Here is a 20,706-nt window from a genome sequence, read left to right on the forward strand (position 1 = left end):
GGATTCAGTCCTGGGTGTGGCTCTGCGTGTGCCCAGGAGAGGCAGCAGAGCCCGAAGGCCCCGTGGGGAGGGTGGGGCAGGGAGCTCCATCCATCCATCCGTCCATCCTCTGATCTCGGGGTGAGGGGGGGCCCCACCCCAGGCCTTCCCACCAGGGGGCAGCAGAGAGCTTTCCAGAACCGGGGGAACGGAGCACATCCCAGGAGAACAGCCGACAAGGCTTGACCCCAAACTGCCCTCTCCATGGGCTGGGTTTGGACAGCGGAGGTGGGGGCGCGGGAACGGAAAACACGAAGACTGATGGCCTGCGCCCACCGGACACAGCAGGTAGGGCGGGTCCCGGTTGCCCCCAGGTCACAGATCTCAGGGGGTCCACCCGCCGGGCTGCGCCCCGGGCCTGGCCTGCAGCCACTCCACGTGGGGGGACCAGCGGGCTGGCCGCTCTCCATCCACCACCTGCCTTGGAGGACGGGGCCCTGGGAGGCTGTGCCGTCCCTGACCCGCTACGAGCGGTCGTTGCCCTGGGGCCCCACCACCCCTGGTCCGCACTGGCGGCACCGACCTCCTGGGACCCCATTGCTCTCGGGAGCAGACCTGGAGGTCCAGAGGGGGGTTTGATCCGGCAACCCCTGGGTTCAAGTCCAGCCCCCGCTCACAGGCTGCGGGCTTCTCTGAGCCCCGGTTTGGTCACAATGACCGCGAGGCTGATAATCCTGGTGTTGGGGTCAAAGTGAGGATTGCAGAAGCAGGCTCAGCCCAGCGCCAGGGCCGGGCTACGAGTCGTCTGTTTCCTATTAGCAGAACTGATTGCTGCGGGAAGGGCTCCCACAACCACAGGCTGCGAGACGCTCAGCCAAAGGCTGAGTCACTCTGGCCAAGTTGCTTAACCTCTCAGACCCTCAGTCTCTTCTTCGTCTGTTACTGAAGACACCCTACCGCAGGGTTCTGAGAATGAAGAGAAAATGTGTCCCGGGCACAGAGTGGGCAGCACTGAGCAGGAGAGCTGGCGGGTGGAGGCCAGGGGGCTGGCTTGGGCCCCAGGCAGACAGCTCCGGTCCTGCTCTGCCCCCTGGAGGCCAGGGTCCAGGCAGCAGCCCCTTGAGACCCTCTCTCAGCAGAGTGGGTATGGGATGGGTGTGTGCTTGGCACATAGTAGGCACTCAGCCCTGTGCACTGAGTGGGTGCACAGCCCGGAAGCCCCACACTCTGGCTTCAGAAGAAGGTACTGGCATCAACACTGGGTCCCTTCAGTGGCTGTCCACACAGGTTCTCTGTGCACCTACCGTGCAAGCTTCATGATGGCCAGTTGCAGGCTGAGCTGTGTGGGGACCGAGGGGACAAAAGACCCCTCCTGGAGGAGCCCCTGGGGCTGGGAATGAAGTCATACTCCTTGCTGGGGGTCTCTGGAGACTCATCCACCTCCCCAAACAGAGAAGGAAAGCCACCTGCCCAGGGTCACACAGCCCCACCTCCTGACTGCCAGGTGCCGGAGCTCCACCCCAACACGGCTGTCTCTGCCCTCCTTTCTCTGCGTCGGCTTCATCCAAGGGGCAGATGTTGACCCAAGTCCAGGTCGGCCCCAGGTTTGGATGAGGAAACCAAGGCTCAGTGAGGGATAGTGACCATCCCAAGGATGCGCAGCATCTGTTGTCATCTTCATATCACTGTAGAGTCACTGCAGCCCCATCACCTCCAAACCACGGGCAGGAGCTGCGAGGAGGTGTGTGAGCCCAGCGTGAAGCTGAGCTCTCCCGGGCAGAGTTCTCCAGGGATGGGAGAGACTGCCCCGGGGAGAGGGGAGCTCCTCGTCAGCAGAGGGGTTCAAGCAGGCCCCGGAGCATCTTCCCTGTGAGCAGAGAGGTGAGTCTAGGCGACCCTGAGAGTCTGCTGGGGGCAGTGAGGTGCCCCTCGGACTCCGGTCTGCACCATCTGTGACCCGGCTGCCTTCCAGGAGCCTGGGGGCAGTCAGCGTGTGCTTCCCGGGCGTCCGGCGCCTGGCCTGGGCCACAGGATGTCGATCACGGGCAGTGTGGCTGGTGGGGCCTGTCTGCCGGCAGTGGGGTGGGGTCTGCAAGTTGAGGTTCCCATCCAGGCTTTGCCTCTCCAGCCAGTGCGGCCAGGAGCACCCAGCAGAGAGCGCTGTCCGCGTGCCGATGCTCCCCGGGCTGGGAGCCTCAGTCTTAGGGTGGGGAAAGGGGGAAGCGAGGTGGTCCCGCCAGACTGTTAGGAAGCTTAACAGCAGTGCATGGAAGGCCCAGCATTTCCCCCAGGGCTCTGAAGCTCCTCAGAACGGTGCGGAAATGCGGGTGGAAACAGCGGTGACGCACGGTCGCCCGATGGAGGCAGAATTCTATGATGGTCCAGTGCAATCCCCTCCCTTGAGTGAAACTGTGACTGTGACAGGATGTCACTCTCATACTTAGGTCAGGTTGTGTGGCAACGGCGGAGAGATTCTGCAGAAGTAATTAGGGTCTCTGATTATTTGACTTTGAGTTACCCAACGGGCAGATTATCCTGGGCGGGCCTGACCTAATCAGGTGAGCCCCTTGGGGCCCAGCCTTCTCTGCAGGGAGAGAATTGAAGCTGCAGAGATTCTCCTACAGCCTCGAAGAAGCAAACAGCCACGGGTGTGAACTTCCTATGGAGGGGCCCATGTGACGAGGAGCTGAGGGGCCTCTAGGAGTGGAGTGGTCCCCGGCCGGCAGCCCTCAAGAGCATGGGGACCTCAGTCCTGCAACCACAAGGCACTGAATTCTGCCAACAATCACATGGCTTGGAAGGGGTCCCTGATTCTCAGATGAGATCACAGCCAGTGACACCGTGATTACAGTCTGCTGAGACCCTGAGCAGAGAAGCGTGCTGACTCCTGACCCACAGAAACTGCGAGGCAGTAAACGGGTGTTGTTCTTAGCCTCTAAGTTTGCGACAATTTGTTACCAAGTGCAGACAACAAACACCAAAGCAGAGCCCCAGGTGTCCCTGCAGCCTGGATGCCCCCCTTGAAGGACCCTGTTAAGCAGCATGCTGGGACCCCTCCCCACAAGACCTCCCTCCCCACTTGCCCGCACTCCCCTGGCTCCACAGATCCCTGTGGGGGCGTGAGGTTTGGCTCCCGCAACAGGAGATAAAGATGCAGGGAAGGCAAGAGGGCCAGATGTCGGGACCCCAGGGTCTCAGCTACCCCCCCAGCACAGCCGCGGGGCCCCAGGCAGCCTGGGCTCAGGGCCCTTCTTCGCTGAACGGAGGGCAGCCTGCCTGGGCGGGCCACAATCCCCGGGAACAGGGGTTCTCCCCCAGTGACAGCCGTTCCAGCCATGAGCGTGGCCCTCATCCTCCGGCGCTGTGCTCACAAGGCCAGCCCTTTCCACCCAGCCAGACCCAAAAACATGATTTCACAACCTCTGTGGCTTCGGGCTGGGTGTGTACAGCGTCCCGGGAAGCGGGATCACAGGGTCAGGGGTGTCTGCAGAAGACAGGGACCTCCCTCCCAGGACATGCAGGGTCAGCTCCCCACGCCTGTGACGGCTCCAGCAAGCCTGCCTGCAGAGTGAGGGAACCCCTCAGGGGACCCACGGATCTGGGAAGACTGAGGCTGGGGGAGGGCGGGGCTGGGTTTCCAGAGAAGTCGAGGGAGGGAGGCGCAGACGTCTCAGGCCCGGGAGCAGGCCCGCCCCTCCGTGAGGGCAGCAGGGAGGCCCCGCGGAGTGCGGTCAGGACTCGCACTGAGTGCTTCTCGGTCCCACTTGAGCAGACACACCCGTCCCCACTGGGCCTGGATCCTAGAGCCGAGTGCGCGGCTGGGCGGGCCCTGACGGAGCCCAGCCAGGCTATCTAGGAATAACCCTAACCAAATACTTACTGTGTTCATGGGAGGAAAACTCGATATGGTAAAGATGACAGTTTTCTTTAAATTGATATGTAGCTTTGTGGCAATTCCCCCCCAAAAAATCCCAAGGGGTTTATGTAAAACTTCACAAACTGAAGAAAAAAAGGTCAGCGACAGCTATGGGGCGGCTGATGAAGAGAACTGTCGAGGGGCCTGGCCCCATCAGAGCCGACGGTTCATTACAAAATTAGTTCGTTAATATAGGGTAGTATTGGAACAGGGATAAATAAATAACTTTGGGGGAAAAAAGGCAGCCTGGCACTGAATTACCGAACACGGGACGCTCGCTGTGAGGAGGCGGACCCCCAGCGAGGAGCGGGATCCTGTGGGAACCGGGGCGGGAGCCCCTAGCACCGTGTAGGAAAGGGCAGGCCGGCCTCACGACCTCCTTGAAAATCCTCTCCTGCCAGAGGAGAAACCAAAGCATGGAAAGGAAAACGACAGTAACTTCTAAAAAAAAGGAGACTATCTGCATGAGCTAGGGTGAAGAACAACGTCTCCAACGAGACACAAATAGCACGAGAAGGGAAGACTGGGGAGTTTGACTACGTTAAAATCATAAACCACTATGCGCGAAAGACACCACAGACAAGGTGAAGAGACCAGCCACCAGCTCGGAGAAGATCATTGAACACGTGTCCACAGCAGCATAAACTGTGTGTGTGTGTGTGTGTGTGTACTCTACGCAATACACACAGTATGTAACATGTGCATATGGTGATATGTATGTAAAATCTCCAAACATCTTATATAACCACACACACACACACACACACACACACACACACACTCACACACAATCAAACAGTTATTTTAAATAAAGGGACAAAACTAGAAGCAGACAAAGTATGGGAACGGAAAGCAAATTGGCCAATAGCGCTTATGAAGCTGCCCACCTCGCCAGCAGTCAGGACAACGCCATCCAGCCACGGTGAGATGCCCGCTCGTCCCCAAGCCCGTGGAGCGCTGGCAAGCACGTGTCAGTGGGAGCTCCCGCACCCTGCAGCCGAGAGTGAGAACTGGCACAACCACTTCAGAGAACAACGTGGCGTCATCTTGAAAACTTAGAAGTGACTTCCCGGCCGCCCTGTGTGTGCACGCCCAGGGACACAGCAAACCTCCCACACGCACCCCAGGAGCTGTGGAGGATTGCCAGAAGCACCCTTTGCGGTGTAGACGTGGCAGGAGGGAAATGGACAGGGTTCTTCCCTCCCACCAGGAACCAGACTCTCCCTCCCCTGCCGCTGAATCCCCATTGGCCACGTGAGTGGCTTTGGCTGATGGACATGAGCACACGTGACACAAGCATCAGGGCTTGGCCCCTTCCTGTGCTTGGAACACTGAGTCCTCCTCCACGAGAGTAAGTGGAGCCTCCTGGAGGACAAGAGGCCAGCAGGAGGAGAACCGAGGTGCCCTCAACAACCGCTATCCACAAGGGCAAGGCCATCTGAGATCACGCAGTCACTCAGCCACCAACTGGGCGCAGTGCACAGGAGTGCTCAACGGCCATCAGCCAAGTGGCCCAGTCAGAGCTGCTCGGCGGGCTTGGGAGCTACATAAACTGGTTGTTGCTTAGACCCATAAGTACTGGGGAGGTTTGTTATGCAGCAAAAACTGACAGATACAACGAAAAATGGAAAACCCATCAATGTCCAACGGGAGAAATAAGTGCCTCGTGGTCTGTACAGCGAAACAGCGCCCAGCACTGAAAGCGGGTGAACTAGGACCGTACATAGACGAGTCTCCCGAATGCTGGGTAACTGTTAAGAAGCAAATTGTGCAGGATTACACAGTGTCCAGTACCACCAATACGCGGCTTGTCACCTTGAAGCTCCGATTCTGGTGGTGTGAACCCTGCATCCTGGCCAAGCTCCTGCCGCCCCCACGAGGTCCCTGAAGGCAACCCTGGGAGGGGATGCTCGTGCTGTGGTCCTGAGCCTGCACCAGCCCCTGTGGGACCCCCTGGTCACTTTGGGTGATGATGACGTGTCAGTGGAGGTTCTTCGATGCTAACAAGTGTACCATCTGGTGGGGATGTTGACAGTGAGGGGGGCTGTGGGGAGGCAGTCAGGTATGTGGGAACTCTCCGGACCTTCCCCTCAACTTTGCTGTGAGCCTAAAACTGCTCTAAAGAATAATCTATTTTTTTTCAAATGGACAAGGGGTCCGCCAAAGGCAGGCGGTGGGGGAGGACCAGAACAGGGCGACTGAGGTCTGAGAAGGGCCCCCAAGCCCTGTCCTCCGGAAATTTAATCCTGCTCTGGGGGCAGGGGGTGAGGGGAGGGCCTTTGGCTGGAAAAGAAGCCTTCTGCTCAGGGACCGCTGACCTCGCTCCGGGGCCTCAGAGCAGGGCCCAGAGAAGGTTGCCCAACCTGGCCTTGGCGGAGCAGCAGCGATGGCCCAGGGCGGTGTCACCCCGAGGGTCCCAGGCCCCAGTTTGGGGGGCAAGGAAGTATCGAGTCTGCAGGCACAAGACTTGAAGCCCCCCTGGGGAGGGTGAAAGCAGTGGCCCTCATGATGCAGACCTCAGCAGGACCGTGGCCATGAGCCGTGGGTGACAGCCCTTGGTGACATCCAGGACTGGTTGGGGGGGGTCTCCTCGGCCAGCAGCCAAGGTCCTCCCCTGACGCCAGAGCCCCTGTCAGCCCCTGGGAATGGAGGAAAGGGGCAGGGCCAAGTTCAATCCTAAAGTGACCGCGTTTATAACCCACAGTGATGGACTCACTGTGGATAGAAGAACAAGGTTTCTGCCGCCACTGGGCCTGAGCTCCTTGTTAATCGGTCCGAGGTGGAGACCTGGCATCATGGTTTCTAAAAGCTCCCCAGATGACACTGTGAGGCGCGGGAGTGAGAACCTCGATCTTTGTGGAGCATCTGTGGCAATGTCCCCCACACAGTGGGGACATGGAAATGTGAGTCCGAGCCCTTCTCCAGCCCTCTGCGGCCACATAGCTTGTCCAGCACCCACAGGTACACCGAGGGGTCTTCAGGGGTTGGTCCAAAGCAAGTTCTCCTCTGCAGGCTTCCAGTGCTCAAGGATCCTTCTGGAAAAGGGGAGGGCAAGGGAAACAAACCAGGTGGGTCTGGACGGCGAGTCAGTAGTTTTTAGAACTTTTATTCATTTATTCAAGTGTAAGACTGTGTTGGTTTCCTGTGGGAGCTGTAACAAATGACCACAAGCTGGACGGCTAAAAGAACAGACAGGTAACCCTTTAGTTCTGGACGCTGGAAGCCTGAAAGCCAGGTGTCTGCAGGGGCACCTTGCTCTGGGGCCTCCGGGGAGAATGGCTCCAGGCTTATTGCAGCTCTGGTGGCTGCCAGCATCCCTGGGCTTGTGGTGGCATCACTCCAACAATCAAGGGGAGCGTCTTGAAACCTCCCTCTGCTCCGTCCTCATGTCTCCATCTGTGGGCGTGTGGATCCCCTCTGCTCCGTCCTCACATCTCCATCTGTGAGTGTGTGGATCCCCTCTGCTCCGTCCTCACGTCTCCATCTGTGGGCATGTGGATCCCCTCTGCCTCCTCCCAAAAGACACTGTCATTGCACTTAGGGCCACCAGGTAATCCAGGACCATCCCCCGTCTCAAGCTCCTTCATTTAAGCACGTCGGCAGCATCCCTTTTTTGCTGTGCAATCTCACATTCTCAGGATCCCGGTTCAGCCATGGGCATCTTTGGGGACAGCCATCCCACTGCCCACCTGTCAAGGGCTATTCAAACCTCCTGCACTCCTCCCCCTCCTTCTTCTGTCTGTTCCCACCCTGGAGGAGGAGGCTGGCCTTCTCACATCGCTGCCTCTTCTCCGGAGAGTCCTGGGGCTCGGGGATGAGTTAACGGGCGGTGGTCCTTCATTCGCTCATTCCTGGGGTCACGCGCCCATCAGGCCTTCCTTCCTGCACTTGCTCGGTGGGAAGTGGTCTATCCCAGGCCCTGCTGGGTCAGCTCCCTGGAGGGGGTGGGAAGCCCTCTGGCCCCTGCCCTGATGGAGTTTCTGTGAAGATGGGAGACAGACAAGCAGACAGAGACATCGTGCACCATGGGCAGGGACCCAGGGCTGGGGCCACAGGGGGTAGGGCGCCCTCCCTCAGGCGGAGACCCCTGAACGGAGGCCTGATGACACGTGGGCTCACCAAGAGGAGCCGAGCGTTCCCGGCCCGCTCATTTGTCCACTAAGAAATCTCCACTGGGCACTTGGCTTGTCCTGGAATTGTTCTGGGGCCTCTGCCCTGGTGGGGCTGGCGTTCTGGCGGGGGAGTGGACCATAAAAAGTAAACATAATGAGTAAATTAGACAGTAGGTGAAGAGGCCGTGAGCCCTAGAGAGCGGCGTGAGGAAGGTGGGGATGCAGGTGCATTTTAAATAGCCCCGTGGCTGTGTGGACCCCCGAGCACCAGAGCGAAGCCGGCAGGGGGCGGCGGACCCCACACCAGCAGCCTGGGAGGGGCAGGCAGAGCCCCCCAGAGGAAGGGAAACGGGTGACCTGGAGCCTGGAAGGAGGCTGGCTTCCTGGGAAGGAACCGCCGGCCCCGCGGAGGGCAGGAGCCAGACAGCAGCTGGCGGGCTCCCCGGCGGAGCTGGAGGCACAGCACCTCCGGCCACTGTGCGTGAACCCCTCTGCCATTGAGGGCCGCCGCTTCCGGGTCTGGGTCCGGATTCTGAGAGCCGGGTTTCTTTTCCTCGGGAGGAGAATGTATGTGTGTATATGTGTGTGTGTGAGAGGGGGAGAGAGAGGTGTAGGGAGAGCAGCCGAGGGGAGGAAGAGAGCGTGGCAGAGCTGGTGAGCCCACTGCCTCCCTTCAGGGCCCTGAATTTAAGCTCTGACTCAGAAATTCGCATCCCTGAGAAATGCCAACCTCGAAGGCACAGACGACACACAAAAGGGGGCCATCAGGCATTTAGGGTGGGTGCCCCTTCCTCAGAGCACCCTCACGCCCACCTGGCACATTGCTAATCCCACCAGGCACAGGAGAGACCAAGGGCCACGATGGGGTGTGTCCAGGGCCACGCAGCCCAGAGGGGTCCCGGCTCCGCTGCTCAGAGCCACAGCCGTGGACAAGTAGGCCCCCTCGGAGTCTTGCTTTTCTCCTCTGTAAAGTGGGGTGATGTCGATCTCAGGGGCTCCTCGGAGGATCATGTGAGGGGGTTTTTGTAACGCACAACCCTCGGGAACGAGGCTGTTGCTATTGTTATCTTTTCACCAGAGAACGAATGCCTTGACAGGGACGACCACGTACAGGTAGTAATCTGTCCGTCACACCCCTGTGCACATACCATGCTCCCTCCTCTGCCCGGTGGGCTCCTACTCACCCTTCAGGACCCACTGTGAATAGTCCCCCTGGAAAGCCTGTCCTGGCTGTGCCTCCCCTCGCTGGGCCCCCACCTCTCTGTGTAGCACCCTTCACCCTAGATTCTTGCCTCCTGTTTCCCGCTGGCTCCTCCTGCTCCCCGGGAGCCCCTGGAGGCCCGGGGGGCTCCTTCACCCTCTGTGCCACGCCCAGCACTGGGCCGGCGCCCAGGAAGCTCGGCTCCGGGAGGAGTGACCAGGAGAGGATGGTCAGGAAGCAGGCAGCAGCCCTCCGTGGGGCCAGGGTTTTGGGGAGTGTCCCTGCCTGCCAGGACGCAGCAGCAGGTGTGCCCGCGAGGCTGGGGAAGAATGTCCCCGCCTGAAGGAAGGCTGGGGATTTCTGCACTCAGCAGAGCGTTCTTTTCTCTTCCCAGACGTCCCCGCAGCTCCTCCTTCCTGAGTCATGCTTCTTTTGCTGTGAGTTTTTGTATATTTTTTCCACCGAGGACGGGCCACGCGACTCCGGTTGATCTCCCGCTGCAGGCGGCTTCGCCAGGCAGCTACTGTCCACCATGCTGAGCAAGCGCGGGTTTCCGACCTCCCGCCTTGAGCCACACATGTTCTGAGGGGGAAGGCCAGGCCAGGTGCTTTCAGGACGAAGCAGAGTCCTCCTCGTGGCCGAGGCCCAGAGACAGGAAGTAGGTCGGGACGGGCAGAGCCCAGACCCCACCTGTGGCTCCCGGCCTCCCCCAGGGCCCCAGGGCTGGTCCACAGGTAGGTGGGGGCAGTTCCCCTGGCCAGAAGGCCGGCAGGAGCTGGAGCCCAGCCAGTGTTCAGGGGGTTGCTCGGCGACAGACCCTCTCATCCCCTGTGTCTGTTTGGCGGTCCCCTTATCTCACCAGTGGTTTCCTTATTTGACGTTGCATGAAGGCCCTTGGCCTGTAGCCAGGGAACAAAAGTGACCCTGGGATTCGGACGCAGTCAGTGGCAATCAGGTTTATTCACCTGTAGGCCAGGCTGAAGACCCAGCTCTGAGCCCAGGAGGCTGGGTGGCCCTGAGAAAGGTAGCGGGTCGGATAGTGTCCCCCAAGATTTTTGTCACCCAGAAGCTCAGAGTGAGTGTGACCTTGTTTGAAATAGGGTCTTTACAGGTGCAGTTAGTTAAGGGTCTGGAGCTGAGACCATCCTGGATTAGCCAGATGGGCCCTAAGCCCAGCGACCACTCCCTACAAGAGATGGAAGAGAAGACACACGAGGAGACAGAAGAGGTGAAGCTGGAGGAGCGGTTGGGGATGCAGCCACCGGCCCAGGGACGCGGGGCCCCCAGGGGCTGGGAGAGGCAGGAAGCATCCTCCCCTGGAGGCTCCGGAGGGGCCCAGACCGCCCACACCTTGATTTGGACTTCCGGCCTCCAGACTGGCAGAGAAGAAACTTCTGTCATTTTAAGGCCTCAGTTGGTGGCCATTGGTTCCTGCCGCCCTGGGAAGCCAGGCCAGGACAATCGCCATGTCTAGTCCACGTGGACTCCCCGGCCCAGGGGAGCCCCGCCAGCTGCGGTGGAGGAGACTGAGGGAGCCATCGGGTGCGGGATAGGTGATACCCCCATCCTACCGCAGGGGTGATGGCGGGGCTGGCCCTGCGCCCTCCCAGCGATCCTCCCACTCAGCTCTGTGCGGTTCGTGTCTGTCCGCACAGGAGGTGTTGGGCTGAGGCAGCAGTGGTGAAAGCAGCGGTGGTAGCAGAAACGTCCTTGGTAATTTTGCACACTGTTCTCCTCCTTCTTAAGAGGTGCCTCTGGCATTAGCAGTCGGAACATGGCGCCCTCACTAGGAGGGGCACAAGGGGCCCCTGGTGCTGGTCACTCCCTGATCTTGACCTGGCAGGTGACCTGGGAAGGTTGTTTGTGAAAATTCATCCAGCCGTCCACCTAGGACAGGCTTCCGGGGCTGCAGCGTGCTGCGTGTCAGTGAGAAGGTATTTTTTAGAAGAGCTTTTCACATCCGTGGATGGTTTCGCCCCCCCGTCTCCCACGCGCCTCCCTGTCAAACACGGGCACGGGGCCCTGACTCCACAGCGGCCGTGCCAGGGCCCTTTCCTCTTCTGAGCCTCAGTTTACACATCGGCCAAGTAGGAAGAGAAACAACCCCATCCCAGGGTGTGGAGAGGACCAGGAGTCTGAAATTGAGGTGCACATGGTCCCGGCTGGAACTCGGGGCAGGGTGTGTGTTTGTCGACTGCCCCTCGTGGGTGCCTCCAAGCTCTGACACCCTCCGGCTCAAAGCACAGCCTCCCCCACTCCTAGGGGGGCCCTTTGTGGTATGAAGAACCAAGGACATGCAGCCCAGTGCCCCCCGCACAGAATCTCGACCTCCTACAGCCGCGAGACGCAGGGTGGGCCCCCGGCTCTAACTCTAGGTTGATGGAGACAGTGGCTCGCTGTGGGACGGGGGAGGGGAGGGCAAGTCGCTCCCCCCTTGGAGCCTCAAGTCTCTCATCTGTGAAATGATGATGGGAGAATGGGATGAATGTGTTTCAGAGCACCAAGAAGTGGGTGGGCTCCAAAGAGTGCACCCGAGAGACCACCGTGTGTCACGTCGGTAAGATGGCAGGGGTCCCCACACCCCAGCTCAGGGAACCCTGGCCAGCTGCTGGATCTGGGGTCGGACTGGGCGAGGGTTCATGAAGGAGGTGGCAGTTCGGTGGGGCCTTAACTGTGTGACACTTTCATGTCTCCCACCTCCCTAGCCTCACTCAGCTCCCTGAGTATTGTCCACGCGTCCCTGCTCGGGCCTTGACCCACAGGAGGAGGGAGCCGTGACTGAGCCAGCAGCTGAGGAGGGAGGGGAGCAGAGGACTCGGGCGAGGCCCTGGACTGAGTTGGGGGCTGCGGGGAGGTCCCGTCAAGCAGGCTGCGGGGGGGCGGGATTTGAGTGTGAGCAGCTGCTGGCCAGAGCCCAGGGGTCATCCCGCAGCACGGGCGGCTCGCTGGCCTTCCGTCCTAGACACCCTCTGCACGGCCTCCCTTTGTGTCCTCAGAGGACACGCATCCCGAGCAGGGACCAGGCTGCAGGGAGGCACCGCGTGGCAAGTATCTTTTAAAGATAATCCCCAAGGGTGGCAAAGGCGTGCCGCGATAGGATCACCTGCGGGTGGAGGAATAAACCCACAGAACCTTGTAGAAAGCAGGTCGGCTCTGTGTCAAGTCTTAGAAGAGCTTATATTCATGGACCCTGCAACTGCTCCTTTCTCTGTTGTGTTGAGGTGCAATGACAGACGACACTGTGTTCGTTCAGGTGGACAATGTAGTGATCTGATATCATATATACTGTGAAATGATCACAAGTCTAGTTAACATACATCACCTCACAGGTACAAATGTTTTTTTGTGATGAGTACTTTTAAGATCTCCCCTCTTAACAGCTTTCAAACATACACTATTAACCGTCATCGCCACGCTGTACACGACGTCCCGGGACTTATTCCTTTCTTACTGGACGTTTGCACCTTTCCACATCTTCACCCATTTCACTCACCCTCCACTCCCGCCCACCAGTCTGTTCTCTCTGTCTCTGAGCTTGTTTTGTTTTTTTTAGGAAAGGTGTTTTTTTTCTTTTTGGTTTTTGTGTTTTTACATACCGCATATGAGTGAGACCGTTCAGTGTTTGTCTTTCTCTGTCTGACTTGTCTCACTTAGCATGATGTCCTCAAGGTCCATCCATGTTGTTGCAAATGGCAGGACGTCTTTCTTTTCTATGGCTGCGTAAAATTCCTGTGCGAGTGTGTGTGTGTGTGTGTGTGTGTCCCACATCTTTATCCCCTCATCCAGTGATGGGCACTTGGGTGCTCCCACGTCTTGGCTGTCGCAACTGCTCTTACTGGACTACGTCTCAAGAAATCCCCCCCGATGCCCACACGCAGTGACACCTAAGGACTCTCCTCCCGGCGTTACTAACGCTAGCACCGCATGCCACGACGTGGGGCTGACGGAATAGAGTGCAACACCTAGATGACGTCACCTACTTGAAGTGCACCCCGGAAAACGTTTAATGCAAGGACAAGAGGTCACTGTCCATGTGAGTCAATGAGCAGAATCCACGACCATAACATGAGCCCTGCTGCACACACCCACGGCACACCCACTGCACGCACCCACTGCATACATCCAATGCACACACCCACTGCACACACATGCTACACATACCCGCTGTACACCCGCTACACACCCACTGCACACCTGCTGCAAACACACGCTGCATACGCCTGCTGTACACACCTGCTGCACACACCTGCACATATCTGCTGCATACACCCACGGCACACCCACTGCACACAGCCAATGCACACACCTGCGTACACCCGCTGCACACACATGCTACACACACCCGCTGTGCACACCTGCTGTGTACCCACTGCATACCTGCTGCACACACCTGCTACACACCCACTACACACCCGTGGCACACACGTGCGGCACACACCCGCTGTTCATGGCCCTGGGCTCTCAACCCCCCTTTGCCTTCCCATCTGCTCTGTCTCCCAGAAGCCCTCTTCCAGGCTTCCTGGACAAGTGGCTTCCCGCTGGGCTCAGCAGGCTGCGGGAAGCAGTGGGGACGCCAGTGTCTCTGCACTCCGTGACCCCAGCCCTGGTGGGCAGACCCCAGGGCTCTGGGAACCCCAGCGCCCCTTCTCTCCCGGGGCAGCGGCCCACTGCTCTGCTTTTCTGTGCTTCTTTCGCCTCTGTGACCCGCATCCTGGGTCAAGTACCTGTTTGAAATGCTAGAGTAGTTTCTCGTTTCTATTTCATTCTTTTTTTTACTTTTTATTTTGAAATAATTACCGATTTACAAGAAGTTGCAGAGACAGCGCAGGAGGCCCCGTGCTCCCTTCACCGGTTCCCCTCGACGATGGCGTCTACTGTAACGACGACACCACGTTGAAACCGGGAACCTGACATAGGCACAGCACATGCGCAGATTCAGGTCATTTTATCATGGGTGCCGATTCACCCGACGACGGCTGCCCCCACCCATCTGGCCAGCACAGCCGCCTCCTGAGCCGCGCCCGCCTCCCCGGCCCTGACCCCTGCAAGCACGATCTGGTCTCCATCTCTACGACCTGTCATCCCAGGAAGGTTGAACAAAGGGATCCGACACCATGTGACGTTATGAGATTGACCGTCTGCCCTCAGCGCAGCGCCCTGGGCTCCGCCGGGACACTCCTGGGTCAGGAGTCTCCTCCTCTTGTCATGAGCGGCCTCACAGCAGGGACGGGGGATGGATACACGGAATGGCTGACTGTCCACCGAGGACGTTTGGGGGTTCCCAGCTTTGGGCTATCATCAAAGAAAGCCTCCACGAATGATGTTTGGATAAGTTCACTATCAAATCGTTTTCCAGAGCGGCTGCATCACTTCACACGTCCTGACAGGATTTTGACAAGGGCAGATGTTTAAAGGAAAAACACAAGAACGGTTGTTCTCTTCGGTTGGCACAGTCAAATATAGTTTTTGTTCCTTACGTGTATGTTTCTGTCTTCCAAATTTTGTGACATACACACATATTTTGTAATCAGAAAAAAGTAAATTCTGCAAGAATGATTCGATAGAATGAGAAAATTCTCTTGAAGTCATACATTTTTAAATGAAGATACTGCAATGTCTGTCAGTATGATCCTGTGTGACACACACTCGCACCCACGCACACTCGAGCTCACACACAACCATGTGCACACCCCAAGACTCAAGACCAGAGGACAGGAATCCGGACGTCAACAAGGACACCCCCTGACTGTAGGGTAGGGGTCAGGGTCAGTGTTAATGTCCTGGGGCCGCCATGCGAATTACTACAAACAGTGACTTAAAGTGACAGAAACGGATTCTCTGCCAGTCTGGAGGACGGGAGTCCAAATCCAGGTGGGGGCGGGCCGGGTTCCCTCCAGAGGCTCCGGGGGAGGGTCCTTCCTGCCTCGTCCACCTTCTGGTGGGTGCGGAATTTCCTGGCTTGTGGCCACGTCCCTCTAGCGTCTGCCTCCGCCTTCACATGGGGTCCTCCTCCTCCTCTGTGTGTCTCATGGAAGGACTCTCGTCACTGGCTTTAGGACCCATCTGGATAATCCAGGATGATCGCACGTTCAGATCCTTAACGCAGTGACATCTGCAAAGTCCCTTTTTCCAAATAAGTCTGTGTTCACGGGTTCTGGGCGTTAGGACGTGGACATATCTTTTTTGGAGCCACATTCAACCTACTGTGAGGGGACGACTTTGAAATAAAACGTCGGCATCCTCTTAGCTTCTTTCTGAATTATCCACAGTGAGAATGTATAGGTTTTGTTATCAGATGCAACGGGTAGTACATAACACTAATAAGAAGCGAGTTGCATTTAAAAAATAGCTATTTTTCTCAACTTGGGAGAGAGCCAGAAACAGGAAAGTTGACAAAGAGGGCGACAGAGTGGGCCAGCGCCCTCCTGGGTGCGCAGAAATGCCAGTCTCTCGCCCTCCCGCCTGTCACAGAGGCCTGGACGCTGCCCGAGTGAGCGGTTGTGTCAGCGCGTCGGGTGACATCACCACACAGGCATTTCTGGAGCCTGTGGTCACAGGCTGGGGGTCCGGTGGCCCCAGGCCCTTGGGGAGCAGTGGTGGGAAGGCCACGACCGACGTGTACCGAGCACTGTCGGGTCAGCACTGTGCAGACTGCCTCGCCAGTCACTTGGGGCCCCGCTGGGTGAGGTCAGCGCCCTCACCCCCACTTTACAGGCGAGGGAGCGGGGTCTCAGATGGTGGGATGGTTTGCTCGAGGCCCACAGCTGGTGAGTGGCAGAGCTGTGACCTGCGTGGGGGCACGTGGTCTCGAGGACACTGTCCAGTGCAGACTCTGGCTGAACATAGACTGAGAAATATGACCCTTTGCCTGTCCCGGGGGTATGCAGTGGTGCTCAATAAGCGTCCCTGGACCCTGTCTCCTTGAGGCAGGCCCCATGTCTACTTTGTTCCTGTGTGGCCGGCCTCCAGCACCGAGGAGGAGGGACCCCTCGGAGTGTTTTCTGAAGGGGCAGGGGGCAGGGCACGCTGCAGAGGCAGGCTGGGGTGGCAGCCGTGCTCTGAGCTGCAAACAAACTCATGCCCAATGGTGCTCGCTCTGTGATATGGGCACCTTTCATGCCCTCTCTGGGCCTCAGTATCCCCACCTGTACAATAGAGGTAATGCTTTCTCAGGCCCCGCCTAGCTCTGCTCCTCTGGTCTGTGGTGGCAAATGGAAAAGCAAGTTTAATTCCCCAAGGCTCCTTAGCGGCCCCAGCCTTCCGGATGCGGAGGTAAACATCCCAGCATCCCAGGCCCCAACCGGCGCCCAGCTGGAGGCGGCCAGCTTCCCCCCTCCCCCCTTCCCTCCGGAAAGAATCTCACAGCCACAAGTCTGGGAAGGACTCTCCTCCTGGCCCTGGGGACGGGCCTTGGGGACCAGGACTGTCTGGTGGGCAAGACCGTGCCTGGAGTGTAGACACTGCGTGCACCCAGGCAGAGCAAACTCGGCACACGCATACATGCAACGCACACATGTGAATGCATGTGCACACCACACACACACAACGCACACACCCGGGCATGCACTGTACAGACCGACAAAGCAACACATTCACCCCACACAAACATACACATACCACACGTAGGTACATGTGCACACGCATGCACGTGTGCACACACACACATTGCTCTAAAATAACTATTAAAAAAAGTTACACCCTCGATGTGTGTCAGTGTGGTGGAAGGTGATCAATAAAAGAAAAAGTCACCCAGAGCCCCACCCCCCGGGGTGCATTTTGGAGGATTTCCTTCCGGATTTCAACAGAAGGACGTATAGGATCCATTCTTCCTAGTTTTTATGAAAATGGCATCACACGGCCCCTCCAGGCTCGCACCCTCTCTTCTCACTCCCGGAGGCATGGCGACACCCTGTCTGGACACCGCGTGGGGACCGCGCTCCGCCCGCCCTGGCACCCAGCCGCCCCAGACAGCCCACTCCGCGGCGTTGTCGCTCCGTTTTTCCAGCGTCACAAACGCGCAGTTGGGGCTTCGGTGGCCGAGCGTTTGTGCGCGGCCTTGACTCCTTTCTTGGGAGAAACTCCCGGGGTCCTCGGAGCCCAGGGCAAGCGGCGTCTCTCCTGCTTGAGAATCTGCCCTGTCCCCCGGCCGTCCAGCTCCCCCGGCCCCCACTCTGAGGGCGTCTGGCGAGGTCAGAGCACAGAGGGGGCCCCTGGACGGGATGGGGACCGGCAGGGGACAGGGCCCTGAGGTGGCCCTGCGTTTTGTAAGCGGCCACGTGACTCCTCGCCCGCACAGTGCCGGCCGCTGGGCCCCCGCCGCTGTACTCGAGGACGGGTGGCCCCAGCACCCGTCGCCCTGGCCTGTACCGTGGTGTGAAGGGCTGCTCTGCTGGGGAAAAGCCCCCGAGGGCCACGGGCATGGACACGCTGGCTCACCATGTCATCCTTCCACTGGGTTCCAAGGAGAATCCCTCCCCACAGTGTGTCTGCAGTGCTGCTCTCGGAACACAGCTCTGGGCCATGGAAGGCCGAGGCCACCCAGGACATGGCCACGCCCCCAGGAGCGGGGACCCGAGGGAAGGCCCGGGAGACTGGACATGGGTCAGAAACGCTGGTGTCAGGCCCTACCCCGTGCACTCACCAGCCTGGTGACCCCAGGACGGACATGTGCCCACCTGGGGTCCTGAAGGGTAATCATGGACCAAAGACAGGACCTTGAGCCGAGCCCGCAGGGACGGTGGCGGGTGGAAGAAAGGGGTTGCACGCAGAGGGAACAGTGGGGGCAAGGCCTGGAGCTAGGAACGTGCTGACCAGAGCAGCTGGCCAAAGCCTTCGGAGCTGGGTGGGGAGGCAATGGAAACGGGGTGACAGAGGCTGATTTTGGTCATAGCATGAGTCCTTTATTGCCAGTAAAGGATGTTTGATTTTTTAAATTGTGGTAAAATATAGGTAACACAAAATTTACTTTTGTGTGTGTGTGTGAGGAAGATTGTCGCTGAGCTGACATCTGTGCCCATCCTTCTCTCTTCTGTATGTGGGACGCCGCCACAGCGTGGCTTGATGAGCAGAATGTAGGTCTGCACCGGGATCCGAACCTGCAAACACTGGGCCACCTAAGCAGAGCGTGCAACCTTGACCACTATACCACTGGGCCAGCCCCAGATTTACTTTTTAAACCATTGTTAAATGTACAGTTCAGTGGCTTTAGCACATTCACATCGCAGGGCAGACGTCCCCACCATCCATCTCTAGAACTTTTTCATCTTCCCAACTGAAACTCTGTGCCCATTAACCACGACCTCCCCATCCCCCCTCCCCCAGCCCCCGGCCCCCACCATTCTACTGTCTGTCTCTATGAATCTGACTATTCTGGGGGCCTCATAAGTGGACTCATACAGTATTTGTGCTTTTGTGACTGGCTTATTTCACTTGGTGTGATGTCCTCAAGGTCCATCCATGTTGTAGCTGTGCCAGAATGTCCTTCCTTTTTAAGGCTGACTAATATTCTGTTGTGTGGAAGGACCACATTTTCCTTATCCATTCATCTGTTGGTGGACACTTGGTTGCTTCCACGTTTCTGTTGTTATGAACAGTGTTGCTGTGAATGCGGGGGTACAAATATCCATTTGAGACTGTGCTTTCAAATTTGGGGGGCATATGCCCAGAAGTGGAATTCCTGGATCACACAGTAATTCTATGTTTAATATTTTGAGCAACTGCCACACTGTTTTCCACAGTGGCTGCACCCTTCACATTCCCACCAGCTGTGCACGAGGGTTCCCATTCTCCACATCCTCGCCAACGCTGCTTTTCCTGTTTTTTGATTTTGTGGTAGCCATCCTCAGGGGCGTGAGGCAGTATCTCCTCATGGATTTGATTCGCACCTCCCTGAGGGTTAGTGATGCTGAGCATCTTTCCTTGTGCCCGTCGGCCACCTGTGTAACTTTGGAGAAATGTCTCTTCGAGTTCTCCGCCCGGTTTTCAGTTGTGTTGGTTTTGCTGCTGTGAGTTGCAGGAGTTTTTCTACGTGTTCTGGGTGTCAATCCCTCACCAGACGTGTGATTAGCGAGTATTCCCTCCCCCTCCACGGGCTGGCTTTTCGCCCTGTTGATTTAGTCCTTTGATTACAAAAGATCTTCGTTCTCGTAAAGGCCTGTGCTTTTGGTGTCATATCCAAGAAATTGTCACCAAATGCAATGCCATGGCGCTTTTCTCCTGCATTTTCATCATGTTCGCTCTTACATTCAGGTCTTTGACCCATTTTGAGTTAATTTTTCTATATGGTATAAGGTGAGGGTCCAACTTCATTCTTTTGCTTGCGGGTGTAAGGTTTTTTTAAGGTAATTTAAAAATATGCGCTGATTAGAGCAGCAGTTAATAAACATTTCTTGTGGAAATGTGAGGAATATAGGAAACGGCTAAAAGAGAAAATTAAAACCACTGACTGCCTACTGAGAAATGAGAACTTAAACGTTTCCTTTCAGAAAAACACAGATGCAGGTGTATCTGTTATGTCGCCGGGACCGCACCCCGCACCCCGCATGGCACTCGAGTCCGCCTGCCTCACTTGCCCCCCGGGGCAGAGGTCGCCGGTCCCCGTGGTTCGCACCCCTCGCTCTGCTCGTCGCCCGAGCCCTTTGCCTCGGGCCACCCTCCCAGCTTCTTCCCGCGTCCCTTAGTGGTTCTGTGGGTTTCCTTCCTTTCCTTGTCCTGGCATTTTAGGCTGAGATAACTTGTCAGTTTATCATTGTTATTTTTTTCTCTGCTCTTTATAGCGAAACTGCGGGAGAGCGTCCTCTCTTCTCTCTGCTGCCTCTCCCGCCCCCGTCTCTCTCAGACCCCCGACAAGGCTGCGCCCCCACCGCTGCCGGAAGCAGCTCAGCCACCACCCACCCCCGTGTCGTGCAGCGAGCGGTCAGTGCTCAGTCCTCCCGTCCCGGCCCCAGGCCCAGCACCCCCGCTTCTCACTGGACCCCACCCCCCCCCCCCCGGCTGCTCCCTCGCCATGCCCTGTCCCTCTTTACCTGTCACGGGCTGAGCTGTGTCTCCCACATCCACGTGTTGAGGCTTCTTCCCCAGCACTCAGAATGTGGCTGTATTTGGAGAGGGGTCTTTACAGAGGGGATTAAGGTAAAATGAGGTCATATGGGTGGGCTCTGATCCAGTCTGACCAGGGTCCTCGTAAGAAGAGGGGATCAGGACACAGACACACACAGGGATGACAAGGGGGGGACACAGGGAGGAGATGGCTGCCCACGTGCCAGGGGGACGGGCCTCAGGAGAGACAACCTGCCCACACCTGGACCCCGGACTCTGGGAACAGGTCTCTGCTGTTCACGCCCTGGCTGTGGCGTCCCGGCTGACAGGGACACCTGCCTAGTCTCCACACAGTCCTTGAGGCTCTTCTCTTCTGCGTCTACACTCGCTCCTGGGAAAGTTCCTCCAGCCTCACGGATTCAAACGCCACCTCCACACCCAGGACTCCCCAGGTGACACAC

Source organism: Equus przewalskii, chromosome 3 (assembly GCF_037783145.1).
Source record: "Equus przewalskii isolate Varuska chromosome 3, EquPr2, whole genome shotgun sequence".
Taxonomy (NCBI): domain Eukaryota; kingdom Metazoa; phylum Chordata; class Mammalia; order Perissodactyla; family Equidae; genus Equus; species Equus przewalskii.